This window comes from Bubalus bubalis, chromosome 3, assembly GCF_019923935.1.
Source record: "Bubalus bubalis isolate 160015118507 breed Murrah chromosome 3, NDDB_SH_1, whole genome shotgun sequence".
Taxonomy (NCBI): domain Eukaryota; kingdom Metazoa; phylum Chordata; class Mammalia; order Artiodactyla; family Bovidae; genus Bubalus; species Bubalus bubalis.
In genome coordinates, this window is record NC_059159.1 from 90,944,841 (window position 1) to 90,966,015 (window position 21,175).

Sequence of the window (21,175 nt, forward strand, 5' to 3'; positions counted from 1 at the left end):
CGAACAAAGCTAGTGAAGGTGATGGAATTCCAGTTGTGCTATTTCAAATCCTGAAAGATGATGCTGTGAAAGTGCTGCATTCAATATGCCAGCAAATTTGGAAAACTCAGCAGTGGCCACAGGACTGGAAAAGGTCAGTTTTCATTCCAATCCCAAAGATAGGCAATGCAAAGAATGCTCAAACTACCGCACAATTGCACTCATCTCACAGGCTAGCAATGGCACCCCACTCCAGTACTCTTGCCTGTGAAATCCCATGGATGGAGGAGCCTGGTGGGTTGCAGTCTGTGGTATCACTGAGAGTCAGACATGACCGAGCAACTTCATTTTCACTTTTCACTTTCATGCATTGGAGAAGGAAATGGCAAACCACTCCAGTATTCTTGCCTGGAGAATCCCAGGGACGGGGGAGCCTGGTGGGCTGCCGTCTATGGGGTCGCGCAGAGTTGGACACGACTAAAGCGACTCAGCAGCAGCAGTAAAGTAATGCTCAAAATTCTCCAAGCTGGGCTTTCAGCAATACGTGATCCATGAAATTCCAGATGTTCAAGCTGGTTTTAGAAAAGGCAGAGGAACCAGAGATCAAATTGCCAATATCCGCTGGATCATGGAAAAAGCAAGAGAGTTCCAGAAAAACATCTATTTATGCTTTATTGACTATGCCAAAGCCTTTGACTGTGTGTATCAAAATAAACAGTGGAAAATTCTGAAAGAGATGGGAATACCAGACCACCTGACCTGCCTCTTGAGAAACCTGTAAGCAGGTCAGGAAGCAACAATTAGAACTGGACATGGAACAAAAGACTGGTTCCAAATAGGAAAGGGAGTACGTCAAGGCTGTATATTGTCACCCTTATATGCAGAGTACATCATGAGAAATGCTGGGCTGGAAGAAGCACAAGCTGGAATCAAGATTGCCAGAAGAAATATCAATAACCACCAGTCAGAATGGCTGCGATCCAAAAGTCTACAAGTAATAAATGCTGGAGAGGGTGTGGAGAAAAAGGAACCCTCTTACACTGTTGGTGGGAATGCAAACTAGTACAGCCACTATGGAGAACAGTGTGGAGATTCCTTAAAAAACTGGAAATAGAACCACCTTATGATCCAGCAATCCCACTGCTGGGCATACACACTGAGGAAACCAGAAGGGAAAGAGACACGTGTACCCCAATGTTCATCGCAGCGCTGTTTATAATAGCCAGGACATGGAAGCAACCTAGATGTCCATCAGCAGATGAATGGATAAGAAAGCTGTGGGACATATACACAATGGAGTATTACTCAGCCATTAAAAAGAACACATTTGAATCAGTTCTAATGAGGTGGATGAAACTGGAGCCTATTATACAGAGTGAAGTAAGCCAGAAAGAAAAACACCAATACAGTATACTAACGCATATATATGGAATTTAGAAAGATGGTAACAATAACCCTGTGTACGAGACAGCAAAAGAGACACTGATGTATAGAACAGTCTTATGGACTCTGTGGGAGAGGCAGAGGGTGGGAAGATTTGGGAGAATGGCATTGAAACATGTAAAATATCAGGTATGAAATGAGTCGCCAGTCCAGGTTCGATGCACAATACTGGATGCTTGGGGCTAGTGCACTGGGACGACCCAGAGGGATGGTATGGGGAGGGAGGAGGGAGGAGGGTTCAGGGTGGGGAGCCCATGTATACCTGTGGCGGATTCATTTTGATATACGGCAAAACTAACACAATTATGTAAAGTTTAAAAATAAAATAAAATTAAAAAAAAGAAAAATCAATAATCTCAGATATGCAGATGACACCACCCTTATGGCAGGAAATGAACAGGAATTAAAAAGCTTCTTGATGAAAGTTAAAGAGGAGAGTGAAAAAGTTGACTTAAAGCTCAACATTTAGAACACTAAGATCATGGCATCTGGTCCCATCATTTCATGGGAAATAGATGGGGAAACAGTGGAAACAGTGTCAGACTTTATTTTTTGGGGTTCCAAAATCACTGCAGATGGTGATTGCAGCCATGAAATTAAAAGACGCTTACTCCTTGGAAGGAAAGTTATGACCAACCTAGATAGCATATTCAAAAGCAGGGACATTACTTTGCCAACAAAGGTCCGTCTAGTCAAGGCTATGGTTTTTCCTGTGGTCATGTATGGATGTGAGAGTTGGACTGTGAAGAAAGCTGAGTGCTGAAGAATTGATGCTTTTGAACTGTGGTGTTGGAGGAGACTCTTGAGAGTCCCTTGGACTGCAAGGAGATCCAACCAGTCCATTCTAAAGGAGATCAGTCCTGGGTGTTCATTAGAAGGACTGATGCTGAAACTCCAATAATCTGGCTACCTCATGTGAAGAGTTGATTCATTGGAAAAGACCCTGATGCTGGGAGGGATTGGGGGCAGGAGGAGAAGGGGACGACAGAGGATGAGATGGCTGGATGGCATCACCCATTCGATGGACATGAGTTTGGGTAAACTCCGGGAGTTGGTGATGGACAGGGAGGCCTGGCGTGCTGCGGTTCATGGGGTCGCAAAGAGTCAGACACGACTGAGCGACTAAACTGTACTGAATGAGTAAGAGTAAGGAGGGTGGATCTTATGATCAGAGAGATCCTCCTGGAAACATCATTATTCAGATAAAATGCTATCAAATAAGTTCTCTGATAAAGAAAATGGAAAGGAAACTCAGGTTTCTATGCAGAAGATAAGACCAGTCAATTGATTTACTTAGACCTAAGTAGCTATTTCCAGAGGCCCACACCCCACCATGTCTCTGCCCATAATGAGGTTCTGTCTCCTGCTGTAACTTGACCTTCTTGGCTTGGGTTGAGAAACACCTGTGGTATTAGAATCTCAGGGAGCCAGTGGGTCCTAAAACTCTGAAACCTGAGCAGCAACATCTGTCTGCCTTTCTTCTGTTCCATCACCCAGTGTGGGGCACTACCAGGGAGCAGATGCTGAATAAGGGCCGGTGGCTGGGGCTGAACAAGGGAGACCCAACAAAGCAGCAGACACTGCACCGTCAGCATGCAGGGCTTCCTGTCCAAGCTGGCCGGCTTCTCTCTTCCCTCTCTCCCTCACACAGTGAAAAGGAAATTTATTAGGCAAATTCCTCCATGGCAGAGAGAGTGTGGGAGTCTCAACAGTTGCTGCGTACTTGACTTTTGGTGAGCAGCTTGTTAGGATCATGATTTGTAGTGAGCAGAGCCATTCATCTCCTGTGTATGTATGGGCTGAGGGACTTCAGCTGATAGGAATCAGGGTGGTCATTGCATTGATCCTTTTCATCCAGGTCAACACAGAAGGTGGAAGCTGAGGGGAAGAGACCAGAGACCCTGGGGAAAAGAGGCCATGTGAGGGTGAGGCTGGCAGACAGAGACAGGACAGATGCTTTCTTTCTTGCCTCATTTTCTTGGGCTCTTCATCCTTCTCTAGGGGGCCTGAAGCTGGAAAAAAGTTTTGCTTTCCAATTTAAATCCATCATTTCTCAAGGCTCATCATGGGAATTTAAGTTTCTCCTTTTCTCTCCTCACCTTTGCTTGGGAGTTAGAAGAAGGATGTCCAGGCTTCCAAGCACAGGCAGGAGAGCAATGGGGCCTTGACTCTGGGCAGGGAAGGCAGGAGGTGGATGGCCTTGTAAAGAGTCTCAGAGAGGCAATGCTCTGGGAATGAGAGTACTGTTGCAGTGGAATATAAAAGACAAGACAAGCCACAGGTGTGCAGGCGGCGCCACCCCCAGCGCTGAGCATCCCCCGTAATGCTGGTCAAGTGATAGTGCTCTCAGCAGGAAAGGTCACAACGCCTGACTCCATAGGTAGGAGGTGACTGACCAGCCTGACTCACGAGCATGTCCTACTTATCATAGATACTTCCAAATATTTAAAAGGGGAATGAGCAAGAGAGTCCCTGGTCATTATTTAACATGACACACCTCCCAAACATATGTAGTTTTAAACAAACACTTTGGGAGCCAAAGCAGGAGGGCAGTGTAGTGCAGTGGCTGGGGGTGGGCTCTAGAATCCTCAGTCCGGAACATGAGTCCTGACTCTGTTGCCTACTAGATGTGTTATTTTTGGTGACTTGTTAACTTCCTTTAATCTCCTTTAGGCCTATACATGAGGATTAAGGAAAACAGGATTTGTGCTTAACCTAGTTACAAGATTTAAAATAATTTTCGCACCTATCCAGGCACAGAGAATTAAAGAAATAAAGTATGCGTGATGGTTTATTTTATGTGGCAACTTGGCTAGGCCATAAGACCCAGAGACTTGGTCAAGCACTAGGACCAAGCAGATTTTGAGCCAAGCAAATTAAATCAATAGATTTCAAGTCAAGCAGATTACCCTCCAAAATGTGTGTGGGGGGCTGACCCAATCAGTTGAAGGTCTTACAGGAAAAGACTGAGGATCCCCAGAAAAGGAAGGAATTGTGCCCCCAGACTGCCTTTGAGTTCAAGAGTGTGATATTAACTCTTCCTTGGGACTCCAGCCTGCCAACATGCCTGATAGACTACAATTGTGTGAGCCAATTCCTTAAAATAAATTTTTCTCTCTCCCCATCTCTAGATGGATGGATGGATGGACAGATGGATATAGACAGATGGATGAAAGGATGGATGGATAGATCTCCTATTTGTTCTGTTTCTCCGGAGAACCCTGACTAACACAGTATCTACAAAGTACTGAGTGTAGTTCCTGGCACAGTTTGTGCTCAAGAAGAGTTTTCTCTGATGATCATTAATTCCCTAAGTGATACAGCTTTTCACACGTGGACAGGACTCCAGGTGCCTGTAGGAAGGTTATTAGGAGTTGGGGATTAGGGAAAACAGAAGATCTGCTTGTCAGCCCCGAAGCACACGGTTTAGGTAGCACCCACTCTGGGAGAGGAGTCGCCAGGACACCTGCTGTTTGTGGGGCAGGGGCTGGGCTCCTCAGCCCCGGCATACCTAGCCCCTCCTGCCCTGCCCTCCTCACAGCTCCTCGGCCTCACCAGTGGGGTGGTCTGCGATTCAGGCTCCTTGGTAGCCGCACCTGCAAATGCCAGGCCCGCGGCCCAGTCTGCAGGTTTCTCGTGGCCTTTCCACTTTTGGATGCTGTTCCCTAACTGACCTAGACTCCCTGCCAGGCTTTTTGGTAAGCTGTGCTTTTCCCCCAGAGTCCCACTGACTCTTTTATCATCACTAAATCATCTGAATCATCAACTCGGTCTGGAGTCACTGACACAGGATGGAGAAACCCCCAGCTCACCCTTCTCCCCCTCCCTCCCCAGGGTGGTGTTTGCAGGAGGAGAGGAGAGAGAGGAGAATGCTGCAGCACTAAATAGCCTGTTGTTCTCTGTCCCTGGGCCCAGAAGAGCCACATTCTTCCGCCACCTGACATTCCTCAGTGACCCTGCCTGCTTTGGGCTCTCTTTGCGTTTCTGAAAGGAGCCTTGCCCTGTAAGTGCCCGCCAGCCTGGGCCTTCTTCCTCTCACATCCCCATCCCTCTTCCCTCGCTGTTACAACTCCAAAGACAGACCTGTTTGCCAGCCTGAAGGCACTGTGCTAGGCTCCCTCAATGCCTCTTTTCCATGAACAGGAAGATAAGGTTCAAGCTTCAGATACTTGATAATCAAGCTTAAGCCTCAAAAGAGTCTATGGTTTTCAGTGACTGGCTCTTGCACCAAAGGCCAAGGGTGTGATGGCTGTGGCTCACTCAAAGGCCACTGACGGAGAACCATACTTTGATGGCCCCTAGACTACCGAGGCCACCCTCCTTTGGCAGAGGCCGTGGCTAATGCCTGGAAAAGGCAGGCGTTCTACTTAAAGCCACACCGTTAACTGGGAACCAAGTCGGAGCTCAAGTGTGGGACTCCTGATTCAGCTCAGTGCTTGCTCGAGACTTTCTGGAAAAGGCCGTGGAGAGGGTATTCACCTCAGTAATGACCCTGGATACTGTATCTGAGGGTTGTTGATAGGTTGATCCAAATTGTGTTCATTAAGGAAGTAGAAATTGAGGTAGCATGTGGAATTTGTATACAGAGAGGAAGGAGAGGGACAAGTAGAAGAGTCCAGCACAGATCTCCCATCTCATCTGTTCACTGAGTCACTCATGGATTCACTCACACAGTCATTCTTTTATTCCACTACAGATTTGTGGGGTGCCTTGGCTAGCTCCCACCAGACAGGTTCTATGTTGGAGAATTCCTAGCCACACTCTAGACATAGGAGGTTTGAGCTCTGGGCATGTAATGGCCTTTGTGTGTGCGCGCGTGCACACACACACACACACACACACAGCTTTGGCTAAACTGAAGACCACACCATGAAAGAGAGAATGCTGGTAATGAATGGTGAGAGACATCTCCTTCTTCCCACAGATCTTGGGGTCACAGACTTCTCTCTCTTCCTCTGCTTCTTAGAGGACCACTAGACCTGGAACCGCAGTGGCGGCAGTGGTCCTGGTTTCTGAGGTCCTAGACGGACTCTTTGGGTGGACCCCAGCCCTCCATGCTGCCTCCCTTCTCAGAGCCACTCCTCAGGGCCCAACCATGTGACTTTGGCCCCCTCGCTCACTGGCCATCTCCCCAACGCCCACAGCTATTGGAGCTTGGCCTGCTGAGCCTCCCTGGGCCGACTGGGTCTCAGCACCCAGTACAGGTGGGAAGGACGTGGAGATGCAGTCAGTTCTGTGGGAAGGCCTCTCCTGGGAGGCAACACTCTGAGGCCCAAGTCAACCCCACCCTGACTGAGTTGAATTTTCAACAGGTCCATGAGGAGAGTTGGAAAGGGCATTTGGCCAACAGACCACTACTCGTCACAGCTCTGCTGCTCAGAAACCAGCAGGGGTTCTTTAAAGAGTCCCAGAGGCGAGTACACAGGATGAAGGGAAGGAGAAACCAGGAGGCATCTGCTCTCCAAGGAGAGGCCAAGGACCCATGGACCCTGAGGATTGAGTGGTCAGCCCCTGTACAGCCCATCAAGACAGAGGAAAAACAGAGGACAGAAAAAAAATATTGGGTTTCTCCAGTAGCTCAGTGGTAAAGAATCTGCCTACAATGCAGGAGCTTCCGGAGACGTGGGTTCGATCCCTGGGTCAGGAAGATCCCCTGGAGAAGGAAACCCACTCCAATATTCTTGCCTGGAGAATCCCATGGACAGAGGAGCCTGGTGGGCTATAGTACATGGGGTCACTAAGGCTCGGACATGACTGAGGGGAGTTAGCACGCATGCATGAGAAAAAATATGAGGAGGCTGCAGGTTTTCCTATAATGAGCCTAGACTTGGGAGTTAGACTGCCTCTAACATTGCCTAGCTGTTACCTTGGGCAAGTTAGTTAACTTTTCTGAACCAAACCTCTAACATGAAGCTAATGGTACTTTTCCTGCTAAGATGGCGTGAAGATTAGAAAAAACACACAAAGCACCCAGACAATACCCAGCAGAACCTTGATAATGACTGGAGCCAAAGTCCGGGGAGCACTCACTACGTTCTCAGGAGCTGGAAGCTCTTAGGTTATTCTTCTTGGTCAGGGAAGCAAATGGGTGTTACAGGTATAAACACAGATGGGTCTCTAACTTTGTGGCTCAGCTTTCAACCTTCCCCAGGAGACTTAAAAGCCCCAGCATCATCTCATGGTGGCAGGTGACCCAGAAGAGGGGATGGAGATGTGCATCAAAGGCCCAACTCTCTCAGAGCACCCCGGGACCCTAGGGAGGACTCTGTGGCATCCAGAGATCAGGCCCAGCCCTGCTTTGCTTCTGCAACCACAAGGTGGAATGGCCAGCAGCCATGGGAGGGTTCTTCTTTTTCCGAAGTTATGTTTGCTCTATAAACACAGTCATAAAAGGAGGGCCAAGTGTCGGTGATGGTGGGGGAGGCAGCGATCCTGGTAATGGCCGGCTGGGTCCAGCCGGCCCTGGTCAGCGTGGGGGAGGAAAGGCCCTGCAGCCCATCAGGCTGTCAGGCCATACAGACCCTACTTTCTTCGACCTCCACTCTGCTGGAGCAATTCACAGAGACTTGGGGGAGGTGGAGGCAACTGGGAGGAGGAAGAGGGGGCAGCCAGGGAGTCATGCTAAACTGCTCCCAGGCTCCAAGGCCTTGCTAGACTCTGAAAAACAATTCAGTTTCCACTTGTCATTTGATCCATAAAATGCATCGCTTGGGTACTTAAGGATGGTCCCCCTGGGGCTGCATCTGTGTGATGCAGATTCAAAAGGAGAATTACTGACCATGGAGATGGCTCCACCACCAGCAGCCTGAAGGAGGAGCAGGGTGCTCAGAGCCCTGCTGGCTGTGTCTTCATGGGGAGTGGCAAGTGAAAGATTGGAACAATCATTTTAAACAACTCAAGCCTCTGCCCCTTCAAAACAGGAACTACAACTTGGAACGATTTATATAAATCAGGAAGAAGTAGGCATAGGAGCTTGAATGATCAAAACAGCTGTCTCTTCTCAGCAGTATATCAAGAATTCCAGAATTCTGTCTTTTACACCCCCTGGCCCTGCCTGCTCACTGCCCCCTACTCCCACCCTGCATTGCCATAACTTGTGGACTTCAAGCTTTCTTCCCCCAAATCTCCAAATTACCGACAGTTCTAGCTACCTCTCATTCCATCTCTAGCCCCTTTAAGCTCCACTTGCTTGGAGAATTGTGGCTCTTCAAGGAGAGTGAGGAGTCAAGGGAGGGGGCAAGGCTTCCGGAGACAGCACGCTAGGTTCTGAGTCTAATTCAGATATACCGTACTCTGTCTGCTCAGATGGAAAACTTACGACGTGCAGCTGCGTTTCAACAAGCCCAGGGATGAAGCCATCCTGGGCCCCCGCATATTTTCCTTGGCCTCAGCACAGGCTGCTGACATCATTGCAGGCTTGGCCATTCATCCACTGCCATTTGGAGCTTGTGGCTGCGTGAGGCTGTGTTCCAGGATCTGGGGAGGGTCTAACTGCAAACTGGGTGGTAGTAGGGATGGAGGTGGTCCCACTGAGTTTGTGAAAACAAACAGAAAGGCACTGAATCTTGCCTTTCCTCCACGGGAATGGTGAGTGAAACTAACCCCAGCCCTCTCTCCCCAGCACACACAGGCCCAGGCCAAGGCCAGCCCAGAGACCCAGAAGCCTTGGTTCTGCCTGTGCTATTTTGAGGAGTGATGACGAATGTTCGCCACAGGTAAGAAAATCAAGTGTTCCAGTAGCAAATTCTATCACATCCTTCTGGACGTCACTAAGGCCGCTCTGGGCCCATCTGCATTCTCCTGCAAATCCTGGGGAGCAGGAAAACCCTGTTAATGGTTCCCAGAGGTCTCAGAAAAGAAAATGGCAAGAGTAGGAAATGTGAGCATTAGGAGACAGGTAATGTGCATAGGTGCACGCACTGCAGGGCCCATAATTATCTTTAGAGGACAGCTATTCTACATGGGGGATGCTGTAAAGGACAGCCTTTTGCTGAGCTTCCCAACTGCTGAAAAGCTCTCAGTTCTGCTGGCCTAGAGACCGCTGGGGTAGCAGTCAAGACAGGAAGACTGTGAGGCAGGTTCGAGAGCTCAGGCAGAGAGCCCGTGACTTTTGCAAGTGTTGTTTCCAGGGTTCAGAGGTGAGATGTCATGGGCACCATGGACACAGCTCTGGGTTTTGTCACTGAGATAAAGTATGGCTTAGTGTCAGGCCTGCAGCCTCCAGAGGCTGTGAACAGAATGTGACTCCTGGTAGAGGCCATACTTTGTTCTCTTTGCTCCTCAGGACCTGCTTTTCTGCACACACTCATGAATAGGATCACTTCTTTCTCAAACATCATTTGACACAAAGTGTTTGAGGAGGGCGCTCAGCCCTCAGGATGCCCATCTAACTCAGAGCTGAAGGGGACCAGGGATGCTCCTGGAAATGTTTAACAGACAGTTGGGGAATGGTCCTCAGTTGTAGCATCTGCTGATTTCTGAGATGTAAATACTCCCATTGAGGTCAACTTCAAGCTGCCAGCTTTGGGGAGATGATTCATTGGCCTCCTATATTTCTGCACATTTTGTGAGCAAAGGTACTGACAGTTTTTGTTTGGATTATCTTATTAAAGATGTTGGTATTCTCCCTCTCTCTTTTTTTCTGTTCCAATGCTGGAAACACAGGACTTCATGTCCCTAGAACAGGAGAGGTAGGCGATGGAGAGAATCCTGACTTCTGAATCCATTCTCATAGAAGAGCCACCCAGGAGAGCCATCTGTCAAAACCATCCACATTAAGACTCGGCATGAATGAGAAATAAACCTTTCTCGTGGTAGGACACCAGTATTTAAGGTTGTTGGTTATGGTTCCCAGTACTACTTATTCTAATACAAGTCATCACTATTATTACCTCCATCTATTGATGAGAAAACTAAGGATTGGATAACAGACTAGGTCTCACTACTTGTAAACAGTACAGCCAGGACACAAACCTAGGCCTCTCTGCCTCCAGAGAGTTTTTTTTTTTTTTTTTTTCTGCTTTGCTGTCTCTTCTCGGCAAAGGCCCATGTATGGCAAAGGTTCGGAGGCCCACAGACTTGCCCAGAGTAGGAACACAGGTCTCCCTGGCAGAAAAAGCCAGTTTTCTTTGGTAATCAGTCCTGCCTCCAGGGGAGTCTGGAAGGAAGGCTGACCATCTGCAGCTTCCAGAAAGATTGATACCTCATGTCCAAGCCTCTGCTGTTCAGGGCAAAGCAAGGACTCCCTGAAGAACTCCTAAGCTGATGAGCATTGTGCGTTCAGGACAGCTGGTAGAGGGCTACTCTCACCCCAAAGACCACTGAAAGACCCCTGGCACCATGAGATCGCACGCATTGCAACAATTCACTGGGAACTCATTACATGAAATTGCTGGACACCCTTAGTCAGCATGGATGGGAGCCCCCTGGGGCATCACAGCCAGGATGACTGGGATCCTGGGAAGCAGCTACCTGGTTTACCTTCCAGAGAGTCCCTGGTTAGGCACAGTTTCAGCACTTATTGAGCACCTGGTGTGTACAACTACAATGACTACTTCTGAGACTCTGCTTCAGAGACTGACAACGGACTCGTTGTTCCAATTCCTAGGGGTGTTTAAGAGTAAAATCTGACAACAGTACTAAAATAAGGCCACATTTGGCTTGATATTTCATGAATCATCTCTGATGAAAAGGATCTAAATACATAAATTCAAAACTGTCATGGAAAATACTTGACATGGAGACGCTGCTGGCTGATAGGAAGGAGTCAGAAGAGGTGAAGAGCCTCGTGTGTCTCACCTACTTCTATGTCCCAGTGCCTACACAGAGTCAACACTCAGAAAATACCCATGAGAAAACTGGTCAACCACTTGTAAAAGAATGAAACTAGAGCACTTTCTAACACCATACACAAAAATAAACTCAAAATGGATTAAAGATCTAAATGTAAGACCAGAAACTATAAAACTCCTAGAGGAGAACATAGGCAAAACACCCTCCAACATACATCACAGCAGGATCCTCTATGACCCACCTCCCAGAATACTGGAAATAAAAGCAAAAAAAAACAAATGGGACATAATTAAACTTAAAAGCTTCTGCACAACAAAGGAAACTATAAGCAAGGTGAAAAGACAGCCTTCAGAATGGGAGAAAATAATAGCAAATGAAGCAACTGACAAACAACTAATCTCAAAAATATACAAGCAACTCCTACAGCTCAATTCCAGAAAAATAAATGACCCAATCAAAAAATGGGCCAAAGAACTAAATAGACATTTCTCCAAAGAAGACATACAGATGGCTAACAAACACATGAAAAGATGCTCAACATCACTCATTATCAGAGAAATGCAAATCAAAACCACTATGAGGTACCATTTCATGCCAGTCAGAATGGCTGTGATCCGAAAGTCTACAAGCAATAAATGCTGGAGAGGGTGTGGAGAAAAAGGAACCCTCTTACACTGTTGGTGGGAATGCAAACTAGTACAGCCACTATGGAGAACAGTGTGGAGATTCCTTAAAAAACTGGAAATAGAACCGCCTTATGATCCAGCAATCCCACTGCTGGGCATACACACTGAGGAAACCAGAAGGGAAAGACACACGTGTACCCCAATGTTCATTGCAGCACTGTTTATAATAGCCGGGACATGGAAGCAACCTAGATGTCCATCAGCAGATGAATGGATAAGAAAGCTGTGGTACATATACACAATGGAGTCTTACTCAGCCATTAAAAAGAATACATTTGAGTCAGTTCTAATGAGGTGGATGAAACTGGAGCCTATTATACAGAGTGAAGTAAGCCAGAAAGAAAAACACCAATACAGTATACTAACGCATATATATGGAATTTAGAAAGATGGTAACAATAACCCTGTATATGAGACAGCAAAAGAGACACTGATGTATAGAACAGTCTTTTGGACTCTGTGGGAGAGGGAGAGGGTGGGATGATTTGGGAGAATGGCATTGAAATATGTATAATATCATATATGAAACAAGTCGCCAGTTCAGGTTCGATGCACGATACTGGATGCTTGGGGCTGGTGCACTGGGACGACCCAGAGGGATGGAATGGGGAGGGAGGAGGGAGGAGGGTTCAGGATGGGGAACACATGTATACCTGTGGCGGATTCATTTCGATATATGGCAAAACCAATACAATACTGTAAAGTTAAAAAATATAATACAATTAAAAAAAAAAAAAAGAGAATACCCATGCAATGTTTGACTTAACAAACAAGAGTTTTTTTGAGCTGACTTGTTAGTTCTTTCATCTTTTCTGGGCCCTCAAGAGATACGGGAGGCTCATCTAGGTGATGACTCAGGATGGCCTGGGGGCGTTTCTGCCACAGTCTTTCCTAGGATTTTTGAGGAACGCATGAGCTACTGAGTATGGGTCTAAGTAGCTGTTTACCCTCTGAAACTCTGCCCTGTGGTTCTACCATCACTGCTTCCAGGTTCTTGGTCTCTGACGCAAACTGAAGGACACAGCCCGAGGTGTGGATGAATGAGTGTAAAATGACTAGCTGCAAGGCTGAGGGCCTGTCTGCTGAGCTCTGGAAAATGCAAACTTCACAGACTATTTCTTTCTCTGGGTCTTGCCCAGCTCCTCCCAAGCCTTGGCATTCAACAGTCCGAGAGTAGTAATAGTAACTAATAATAGAAATCATTTCCAATCAAAACACAAGGCCTGGTCTTACTAAAGAGTCATAGGGATTAAAATATTCTCTGCATGAAAGAAACTGTTTCACAATTCGACCTTTGGCCAACACAGCTACTAGATCCGGGGCCGGCTCCCTGGACTGGCCACTGCATACGTGCAGAGGAAAATTCCAGTCTGCGTATAACTCACGGGGCCCTGGCTCCTAAGGCGACTAGTCATCTTACTCATACTGCCCTTCCCTCCTCCACACGCCAGCACTTTTGTTCCCAAAACTTGCACGTGAGCTTGTTTCTCCACTACTCAAAAGCCTGGGGTGGCACCCTATTGTTTAGGTAATAAAATCCAACTCCTTTGGCATCAGATGCCCAAAATGTATACCAGTCTTACATGCTACTGTGAGTGAAAAGTGAAAGTGTTAGTTGCTCAGTCGTGTTCGACTCTTTTGCAGCCCCATGGACTGTAGCCCACCAGGCTCCTCTGTCCATGGGATTCTCCAGGCAAGAATACTGGAGTGGGTTGCCATTTCCTTCTCCAGGGGATCATCCCAACCCAGGGATCAAATCCAGGTCTCCTGCATTGCAGGCAGATTCTTTACCATCTGAGCAATCAGGGAAGCCCAGCTGTTTACTAGTCTTAGAATACTACTTATCATTCTATACTAAGTACTAATACTACTGTATTCTACCCCTATCCCTCCATCTAGAACCCCACGCTTTAATCAAAATTATCATTCATTTTGCCTGAACACTTTTTTTTTTTTTGCTTAGTTAACATTAAAGTAAAATTTATATACAATGAAATGCATAGATCTTCAGGGTACCAACTGGTGACTTTGGATAAATGTACACAACCATGCCACCACTCAGTGTTTCCAAGCTTAACATTTCCATGTCTCAGAACACTCCCTCATGTCCCCTTCTAGCCAATTCTCTCTCCCAGAGTCAACTACTATCCTAATTTCTGTCACCACAAATTAGTCTGTCTGCTTTGAACTTTACACAGAGGAATCACACAGCGTGTACTCTTTTGTGTCCTGCTCCTTCTGCCCAACATTACGTTTTCAATATTTACACATGTTGTTGAGTATACTGGTAATTCATTCTTTACCTACTAATTATTGTCAAAGAGTATTTCATATATGAATATGCAATATACAATGTTTTTATCCAATCACCTGTGGGCAGATACTTGGACTGTTTGCAGTGTTTGGCTATTACAAATAAAGTTGCTATAAATACTCTAGCACAAGTCTTTTTGTGGACATATGTTTTCATTTCTCCTAGGTAAATCCCTAGGAGTAGAACTGCTGGAAGATAGGACTGGTGCATTTTTAAGCTGGTAGGAAAATATCGCATTGTTTTCCAAAATATATAATATTTTAAACTCAATAACATTTTTCTTTCTCATTCACATACTGTCCAGGGTATTCCAGGGCATCAGGGTATTAGGGGGAGGTTGTTCCCCAGTCATTTAGAAGCCCTGCCACTTGACCCAGAGGTAAACATTATCCTTTTGATTGACACTTCACTGTTCAAAGCTAGGAAACCTCACCAGGAGATCTGTGAAATGGAGACCCTGGACAGCTGCTTACCTGTCACTAGCCTGTACCACGGGAAGGGAACACAAGTCTACCATGTACAGTTAGCTATCTCAGCATCCCAGGGCTTACAGTCTTAACTTCCTTTCCAGTCTGACTGTGGACTGCCCCATAATTGGTGGAATAACTCCTTCCTTCCTCTACACATTGCTATTGTACTTGCTGTCCCTCTACTATGGCCCTTATTAAGACCTGCCATTCGTGATTTGGTTCTGTGTTTTGCCCACTAGATGGCATTCTCTTGGAGGGCTCTGGGGTCTGGCCATGTTGGAACCCGGTGTTTGGCTCACAGTTGGGTCTCCATGAGTTTGCTGAACTCACAGTGGTAGAGACATAGGGTGCCCACCAGCTCCCCGTCTTGGACACACCACTTGTCTGCACTCCCCAGTCCAGCCTGCATTGACCATGTGAGGTCTCACCACCACAACGTGAGCCAGAGGCAGCTTCCTGGCAGGCTCCAGGCTGCTGCAGTGAGTCACCTGCCAGCTGGACGAGGAAGCTCCATTGGAGCACCCAAGACCCGACCAGCAGAGCCTGTGTTCTGAATAGTTGGTGGAGTGGAGTCCCTGTGCTGACCTCACTGCTGAGATTGGGCATTGTTGGCTAAATAAGTCAACCTATCCTGACTAACTACTCACACTGGGTGAACACAGCCACTAACCTCAGAAGGGACAACCACTTACATTATCTTTCCATTGCCTTTCCTTACTCCTCACTAAATACTGACTGTGTGACATCTGGCGCATGCTGGTATGTGATGCCAGTGTCCAGGCAGAGAGTTTTCTAGGTAAACATGTCATTGTGATTTTGTAGCTAAACTTGATAATGATTTCATTGAGTCTTAAATACTATGCATTTCTTTTGTACCTCACTTGACTATAAGCTCTTAAAAGTAGGGTACAAATTCTTGCTCTGTATCCTGGGTATATAGTTACTCATTGGTTTAGTAAATACTTGCTGAGTGCCCACTCACTATGTCATTCATGCTTCCAGGCAATGGAGACAGAGCAGTGAATCAAACCAACCAAGTACCTGTTCTCAGTGAGAGAGACAGACAATAAACAAATAAATGTGAGTGCGGAAAAGGCAGGAAAAGGAGTTACTGTTGTTCAGTCACTAAGTGGCGTCCGACTCTGCAGCCCCATGGACCACAGCATGCCCCGCTTCCCTGTCCTCCACTATCTTTCAGAGTTTGCTTAAACTCATATCCATTGAGTTGGTGATGCCATCCAACCAACTCATCCTCTGTCACCCCGTTCTCCTCCTGCCCTCAATCTCACCTTCTCATGTAAGCACTATGGCCTTCCCAGCTTCTAACATATTGGGTTGATAATTAATTAATGTCTGTCTCACCCATAGAACTGTGAGATCCATGAGCCTGGGGATGCCCATCTACCTCTGGGATCAAGCATAGTGCTGGCACAGGGCAAATAGTCCATAAATATTTATTGAATCAAAAAATGAATAATGATGATTATATCTACTATCTGCTGAAAGAAGTGAAAGTGGAAGTGAAAGTCGCTCAGTCATGTTCAACTCTTTGCAACCTCATGGACTATACAGTCCATGGAATTCTCCAGGCCAGAATACTGGAGTGGGTAGCCGTTCCCTTCTCCAGGGGATCTTCCCAACCAGGGGTCAAACCCAGGTCTCCCGCACTGCAGGTGGATTCTTTACCAGCTGAGCCACCAGGGAAGTCCAACTATGCTGACAGCCTGCTACTTTCCAATACCATGTGAAATGTTTGCATGCATTATCTCATTTAAGCTTTACATCATCCCTGCAAAGTAGTGATAATTACCTCTCTTTTACCCTGTAGGGAATTGGGGCTCAGAGAGGTTAAGTGACTAACCCACTGTCACATGGCTAACAGTCAGTGACAGACTTGACATCAGAATCCACACAATTTTCTCAGGACCTCACTGCCACACACAACAAAAAGGGCTTTTTTTTTTTTTTTTTTTTTTCACATTCCACATATTCTTTCTCAACTATGAGGAGCAACCACTATGGGTCACTGTTTTTGTGAGCCGGACAATTCATCCCCCTCTGCAATTTGCCCCAGCCAGCCTGGGCTGCCTTCCCCAGCAGACAGAAGACGTGTGCTCGTGGTAATTACAGAGCATGCTGTCCTTTTCATTTATGTCTTCACAACCCAGCTTGACATTGTGCCATAAAAGTTTATGTACTGTGTTCTCTCCGCTCCTTACTAATATTCTCTGCCGCTCTCCCTGGCCATCCAGAATCAATACTAGCACTCCTTTCTCAATAAAGTAGGGAGCTATGAACAAGGCCCAAATGGGCACAGTGACTATTTGTGGCAATTAGACGTCACACTGAAAAATGGCCACGCTGAAGGTGAGTGGGCAAAATCTAAAGACCAGCAGCATCACTAATGTCCCTCACCAGGGACCCTGGAAATTGGACTGCTTAAGAAATACCCTCTGTCCTCTCCCCTCTTCCCTTTCTCACTCTCTCTGCCTTTCTCTCTCTCACCAGAGATAAGGAGAGAGAAGTACATTCAAATTAGGGACCCTAGCTATCGATTTTTACTTGCAGTTGGTGGATTGCAATCAATGTTAATTAACCAGATTCTTTCTCAGCAAAGGTTGGGACAGGAGAGTAACTGCACAATATTTTTTGACTGCAAAAACGGGTATTAATAGGCTTTGGGATGCCCAGAGAGCCAGAGGCAGAAGGAAGGCAGTACTGAGAGGCTGCAAGGAAGAGAAGGTATGCACAGGAAGAGGAGAGACTGGGATGGATTTAAAGTGGTCCTATCCATGGGCCCTGGCAGCATTTTCTGGAAACTGGAGCAAGGAAGTTCAGCTATTTGCACATCATTCACCTTCCTTCTCTCCCAGGAAAAGTGAACTTCATCAGGAGCTATTTCTTACATTGACAGCTAGGGCAGTAGCAGTCAAGAACCATCCCATGAATCCCATGATGCTCATCACCCTAGAGCAGAGCTCATACCTGGACCATGTGGCTCAGTGGGAAGAACAAGGAATTTAGCAGCAAAAAGTGGGTTTGAGCCTTAGGAAGTGCCTCCTGGCTGTGGAACTGCAGGCAAGTTATTCAGTACATAACATCTGACCTTCAATGAACTCACCTACAATGTGATTACAACTGACCTCAGAAGCACTGACACAAGATTCAAATAGGATCCTACATGGAGGCACACTGTAAGTGACACACTACAGGAACGTCAGGGCCCACCGCTGCTGTAAGTCACAAGTACAAAGCACTGGAGCCTCTGATCTGGACCAGCCAGCACACAAGATGGGACCCCAGGTTCCGTTCCGATCTGGACTCGTCTCTAATGATGCAGGAAGCTGTCCTGGCAGTTACCCATGCCAATTTTTATTCAAACCATCACTTATCTCTAAATGTAAGTATCACACTGAGAAGAGGACCCCAAAATGTGCCAATGCAAGTTTTTGATATCCCAGAGGAAAGAAAAGAAAATTACAACCAAACATGATTAAACTGGCAAAAATAAAGTCAAAAGCTGTATCTGTTTTGAAAGAGTGCACATATTATAACTTTTTAGTCAAGACAGAAAATAGAAACCCAAGAATCCTATGGGCACTATCTTCTGGAGAGACTCACTGGGGTCAGGTTCTTGGGGTTTCCATCACACCATTTCCACCTCTCTGTCTGAGAGAAGCTTTCAAAGTCTTCAGTCAAGAAAAGTACACAAAGATTCTTCAGGTCTTTCAAGTCCCCTGGGAGTAAGGGAGAATATTGGGGAACACAGGTCATACTTCCATGTAGGGAAATGATCCCTAATTGTCCTAGGTGACCCCTTGGCCTCTGGGACAGAGAAGTCCCAACTCTGGTGACACACTCTAGCTCCTCCTTGTCAAGGTACCTGTAGGAATCTTCCTCCTAAGGAAGGTGAATGAAAGGAGAACCTGGAAGAGAGAAGAGGAAAGAATGGAGAAAGAGAGGGACAGGAGAGGTTGTTCAATAAACAGATGTATGAGTTCAAAGAACAGTGCTGAGCATAGACCATGAGGCGGCCCCCAAACCCCCATGCCGAGCTCACTCTAGAGAAGTCAAAGTGAAAGCCGCTCAGTCGTGTCCGACTCTTTTGAGTCCATGGAATTCTCCAGGCCAGAACCCTGGAGTGGGTAGCCTTTCCCTTCTCCAGGGGATCTTCCTGACCCAGGAATTGAACCAGGGTCTCCTGCACTGGAGGTGGATTCTTTACCAACTGAGCTATCAGGGAAGCCCTCACTCTGGAGACCCAGAGGGAAATAGTAGCTCTGCCCTCAGGGTTGGGTGGTAGGAGGCAAATTCCCAGATAATCATCACACAGGGCCTGGAGGAAGTGCATAGGAGTTGGGTGGGGAAAGTAGGAGTATTTAAGGAAAGGACATCATCAGTGAAGAGAAGGACAAAAGAGCAGAAGGGAGAATGAACTGAGAAAACAGAAAGGGAGGGAAAATCAGGAGACAGCAGGTAAAAAAAAATTATTACCTCACCCCAGGATTTATATACTAAGCTTATATGCAAATCTTGTCTCATTGATCTGTGATTTCAGTGAATAAAGCTTCCTTTTTCTAGAGCTATCGATTGTGAAGCAAGCTGAGAAGGCCAGGGCAGTCCTAGACAGACCTGGGAAGTGAGTTCACAGTGGGTGGGCTTTGCACTTAATTAGAGAAGAGCAATTGCTCACTGTGATGAAGGGTCATCCTTGAGGGAGGAAGTATCTTCAATCACACCTCCCTGCCCAATACAGAAAGCATTCTAGTTTCACAAGCAGGGCCTGCACCACCTTCCCAGAGCCCTACAGGAGGGGCCCCTCTGGGCCTGGTCTAAGCGTGGGGAGCCTCCTTTGCTCATATGTAGAAGCACGTCCTATCTCCCCCAACTGTTTAGATTTATCCATTCTCAAGGCTTGGCCTCTCTTGGGTCTTCGTCAAATCCCACTGGTGTCTGAGGAAAGAGTCGGGAAGTCAGCCTAACTTAGGAGAAGAGAGACTTCAGTTTTGGACCCACTCCAGCAAGCACCTGGAAGATACCAGGGGCCAAGAGAGAGTTCAGCCTGAGGCCAAGACCTGGAGGTCTTTCTGCTGTAGGAGCAGGAAAGCTGATGAAGTAGGTAACCCCGAGGAAGAAGGTGTGGAAAGAGAGAAGTGGAGAGCTCAGGGCTGAGTTGGCATATTCAAGAGTTGGACAAGAAAGAGGGATCATAGAGTAGGGCAAGAGAGAAGCACAAACACAAGATCACGAAGGGACACAGGAGAGGAGAGAAATTCAGACACATCTGGGCAGGTGAGCTGAGCAAGAATCAGATGATGACAAATGCAATCAGTGCTTAGCCTTGAAGCCCAGCAGCACCCTGTGGGGCTCCTGGGTACAGAAGCTGTTGTGTGTAACCCCATTTCTTATAGGGAACAGAGTCTAGCCTTCGTGACCTTCCCTGAGTTTCAAAGCACAGATTTGAACAGTTGCTAATCCAGGAAGGGAGGGGATGCAGAGTCAAGGGAGGAGCAGCCAAGAAACAGTACACATAACAATGATACATATAAAAATGTTTTTAAGGTCTTCATAGAATTAACTTTCTATAAATGGAAGATGTCAGCAGTCTTCATGCCAGAGAAGACCACCTGAGACTAAAGGAACCAGAGCAGCTCATCAAGAAGGTGACCTGAGACCAGATTAAAGGAGTGCAGGCCCTGTACACACCCTAATCTTATCAGCAACCCTACCCTTGAACTATTGCTATAAAACTCCTCAAAAAATCCTCCTGGGTAGGTACACACAGTTTTCAAGGGCAGGAGCCCACTGTGTCCCCCTTTGCCTGGCAAAGCGATAAAGCAACTTTTTTTTCTATTCTTTTCTATTTCACCCCAAACCCTGTCTCCAAGATTCAATTCAGCATCAATGTACAGAGGCCGAGTTTCTGGCATCATCCAGACTCACAGGTTTGTGAACCACCTCTTCATTAGGTGTCATAGCCAGCAGGACCCATGAATAACACAGACAGCAAAGCTTACCTGCCCTCTTGATGCTTGCAGTCTTGTGGGGAAGATAGAGGACCCGTGGCAGGGGGGGCTTCTCAAACTCTGTGGGAAAGAACCAAATGTTACTGTTTTACTGCCTATCACTGTGGACAGATACCACATCATGTCAATGTCAAGCTCTTATAAAAGTTCATAAATTCGTACATTTCCTCACTTGTCTGCTCACAGACTGACATGGATGGCCTACCACATCTTGAGTAGTTTAGATGACAGAGACGCAGATTGTTTACCAACAGCTCCTCTCTCCTGTACCTCCCCAAGAGCATCCGGTGTTTTTCAGGATACTGACAAACTATATTACCAACCTAGAATAGGCAAGTAGATGATTTTTGGTAGAGCTTCTAGGAAAGTTTCATTAAGGGGGCTGACTCATCTGGTAGATATTTCCTTTGTTTCCTGCCCCGTTCATGGATGTGATGGCTTGCATTCCAACAGCCATCTTGGAAC

At 46.7% G+C, this 21,175-nt stretch overlaps 1 long non-coding RNA gene across 3 annotated transcripts in view; it reads right to left on the bottom strand.

Annotated features, from left to right (window-relative positions):
* LOC102395590 overlaps nucleotides 1-21,175 on the bottom strand; it is a 194,961-nt gene that overhangs the window by 113,002 nt on the left and 60,784 nt on the right. For all 3 annotated transcript variants that reach the window (XR_006549850.2, XR_006549852.2, XR_006549849.2), the window contains one exon: nucleotides 20,702-20,770. This is a non-coding gene — a long non-coding RNA (uncharacterized LOC102395590). The remainder of the gene's footprint in view (nucleotides 1-20,701; nucleotides 20,771-21,175) is intronic.